We start from the raw sequence: 3979 nt of genomic DNA on the forward strand, positions 1-3979 counted from the left end.
AAGCTTTGGCAATACTGAAATATTTATGTCATGCCAATAAAGCTTATTTGATTTGAATATCGCCAAGTGTTTTATGTAGGGCAGTGTGACTTAAAACTCGGATCTCTGCTCAGACATGTGTCCGTGTCACAGTTTTGCGTGAGTTTTATTCCTACGTTTTTCTGTTTGAAATCCCTTTAGAATGTCCCTTGCATGTCTTTAATGCTAATTCCCAATAAATGTGTCTATTTTCTTGCTTGTTGATGGTAAAGCGATGCATGTGCATTCTTTTTCTAAGCGTTTGTACTATTTCCCCTCCATAAAAACTGCCATCCATGCCTTAGTGCAGGGGGGCGCAAACTTTTTTCCCTGCGCCCCCCTGCCGGCTGTCCCCTCACTCCCGCGCCCCCCCCCCCCCCAACCCCAATTTACCCTCGCTCCGGCGTAATGACGTCACATGACCTCGCAGCGTCATTTTGCCGCCGCGTTGCCATGGCGACGCCGGGAGGAAGCCGCCGGAGCCACGGGTAAGTATGGTTTACAGAGGCCCTGCAGCTCCCCCGGCACTTAATTTAAGTGCCTTCGGGAAGCGCGCGGGGCCTCTGTAAACCCCGCGCCCCCCGTCGGCAGTCTCGCGCCCCCCCTGGGGGTCGCGCCCCACAGTTTGCGCACCGCTGCCTTAGTGCACATTCTTAAGTAGATCTCATTTGATGAGCCACAATTAAATGAGCTCTTCCTGCATTTCATACTCCATATTATTATGTGGTTTTTTAAATAGTCTGAAGAAGGGACTTTAGTTGTCCTGAAATCTTGCACTTATCTTGTAACATCAGCTAGCCATTAAAATGTACAATTTTTACCCTAAACTTGTTCTTATTTTTACTGAGTCTTTATTATACAGGCTAACACAGTACCACCCTCCACATGGATACATTAGATAGATAAATAATGTAGAAGAAACTAATATCTTCTGATACATTTTCTAATTCACGTTCATCTTATTGTTGTATGACCCATTTTATTCCACTATGATTAAAAATATCTACTGTGCACTACAACACAAAAGAGCTTGCAATCTAATTTGAGCGCCGAAAGGCAGAGATAAATGAAAAATCCAAAGATCACAAGGGACTTAGCGCTATCACAATCTGTCTCACAGAAATAAGTAATATTTAATTAAAGCCCAAGAACCACTGGGTACCTTATATCAGGGGTGCGCAAACGGGGCTCACAATTTTCTGGGGAGGGGGGCGCGGCACTTATAGGCCCCGTGTTCGTCCCCATGACATTTAAATTAAATGCCGGGGAGCGCGCGAGGATTCATGTTGTATGACCCTTTGACAGGAAACCGGTTGAAATGTAAAACTCATATGTCAGGACAAGTGTAGATTACATTTATCTCAACATGCACTTTATAACTCTTCCACCAGCATGTATCTCTCGGTCTTGGGTGTGACCAACGTATATGGAAAAGCAAAAAGACAATACTAATACACCCTGACCCTAAATACTGCATCCAAAATTGAAATTCATTACAAGCATTATATATACTGTATATATTTTTTTTAATGGAAATAGCCGTGTTAGTCCAGTTGCGATAGTGCAGAATAAATGAGTTCTTCAGTATTAGGTAATACCTTTTTTATTTGGACTAACAATCAATGTAGTAAGACAGGCTTTTGAGAGTTTTCCTCTCTTCATCAGGTAAAACAATACTGATTTACAAAGGATTCTACAGTATGTTTTAAACCAAGATTAGAAAAGAAAGAAAAGGGGGAAAAATAGAGATGTATTGAGGTGGGGTGAGAAAGGGATGTTTGAAGACACTGGAAGGGTAATAAAAACGGTGACAAGGAAGGTGAGAATAAGGGATGGGGGGGCTGTACATCAACAGCAGCACAGGGGGGCAAAGGGATGCTGGGGGGGGGGGGAGAGGAAAGGTTTGGATGAAACATTGGCAGGGAGGCAGGGCGGACCATTACAAAAAATTATGATAGTGTGTGAGAAACCCCATATCCGCATTAAGTCCTCTTGTTTTGGTGTCAAAGAGTCTTATCATTCTGTGTTCAAATGTTTTCCATTCTTGGGTGCGTTTAAACATTCCGTTGAGGATTTTGATTTTTAAATAATTTAAGGAATGATCTGGTAGGGAGAAACGATGTCCCGCTGGAGAGCAGTATCTTCCTTCTTCATGGTGTTGTATTGAGTGTCTGTGCATGTTCATTCTGCCTTGAAGTTTTTGACTGGTTTCCCCAATGTAGCATCCTTAGTTACATTTGTTGATTGAATCATATAAACCAGGGGTGCGCAAACTGGGGGGTGCAAGATTGTCTAGGGTGGACGTGGCAGTTATAGAGGTCCCGCACTCTCCCCCAAGGCACTTAAATTAAATGCCGGGAGACCGCGCAAGGCCCCTATAGCAAACTTACCTTACAGTGACGCGTCATCATGGTAACCCGGCGTCAAATTATGTCGAGAGGGGTGGGGGGTGCGCACTGGGAAAAGTTTGCACACCCTTGATATAAACTACATTCCTGGATGTGCAGCGGTATGATCCTTTAACATTGAATGTACCATGGTTGTGACTGGCTGTGGGATCTTGGCATATGTTTGCAGAGTTTGTACCGTGTGTTGTTGCATGTGTAGCACACTTTCTCCCACCCTATGGAAGATATAGTGACTACGGTGTGTGTGGTGCATTACCTGTGGTTCACAGAAGGCCTGAACCTCCGCCGCTGGGAGCCTGGGGTGTATCTGGTTCTTATGGTGACAGCGCCTTCATCCGCATGGGATCCTGACTTGGCGGGATAAACCCTTACAGGAACAATAATAATAAACGCACCCAAATATATATATGCTAACAACCTTTTACTGAACACAACAATCTTGGTACCCTGTACCCCACAGTAATATAGCCCCCAACCTGATACCAACGGTGAGTGTCCCCAGAGTACATTGGGTGCCAGGTACCAATTCCCTGATGTCCCTTTCCCAAAGTGTTGGAGATAGCGCTATCCCATGGAGTGTTAGTGCACTAGGTTAGGTACCTGCCCGGGGCTCCAGCACCCGGGTATTGCAGAATGACAGAGGATCGGTCTGATCCAACGTTGTTGTCCATGATGGCGTCTGGGGTGAATTCTAGCGTGGATAATATCACCTTACCGTCTTTACCGCACAGCTGGTCTGGTCCCAGACCACAGGCCGGAGTCACCGTGTGGTGTCTCACTGGTGCTGTACCTGATTATATGCAGCTACTGGGAAAGGTCCCTGACTATGGGCTTTCCCTAAACGTATATGTAGCTACAAGCTACAGTGAGTCGGGGCCTAAGGGGTGAAATCTGGTCTAGTCTATGGAAGCGCTTCTCCCTGGACACTACCTACTCCTCAGAGGTCCCTCTTCTGACTGACTAGCGTGTCCCAGCTTGCGAAATGTATCTTCTGTGGTGCAGAGAAAAGCTGCAGCCCTATTGGCTGTGTGGTGTCACCTCGCGGAGCCCTGCATGCGCAATCAATTTCAATATGGTGACGCCCTGCTACGGGAGCTGCCGGCGACTCGGTCGCCCTGCATAAGCTTCCAGCGCACCAGAGGCACCCGCGCACCACCCACCGGCAGCTGAGGTAAAGGGAGGGGGCAGAGGAACCCATAGGCAGACCTGGCCAGACATGGTTTCGTGCCATTCTCGGTGTCCTTGAGTTCGTTCTCAAGTTTTCTGTTGACTAATTTCTGTTTGAATTTGGTGGTTGCCAGGAAAAAAAATCCCACACACACACCATTGCAAGTAATATGTGTAATGAATAATAATGTTGTGTATACTCGTGTTCCCTAGATTCATTAAATAATGATAATATATAATGCCCACTATATCCAATTTAACACTTCTACTTCCTAGACGTGTCCCCAATGCAGTGCTACATCAACACATCACCCTTGTCATGGAACGCACACGTGACGTAATGCGTCGCCGCTTGCGTTCCACTGGGAGGCGCGTCCAGCTGACAG

This window comes from Ascaphus truei, chromosome 3, assembly GCF_040206685.1.
Source record: "Ascaphus truei isolate aAscTru1 chromosome 3, aAscTru1.hap1, whole genome shotgun sequence".
NCBI classification, from domain to species: domain Eukaryota; kingdom Metazoa; phylum Chordata; class Amphibia; order Anura; family Ascaphidae; genus Ascaphus; species Ascaphus truei.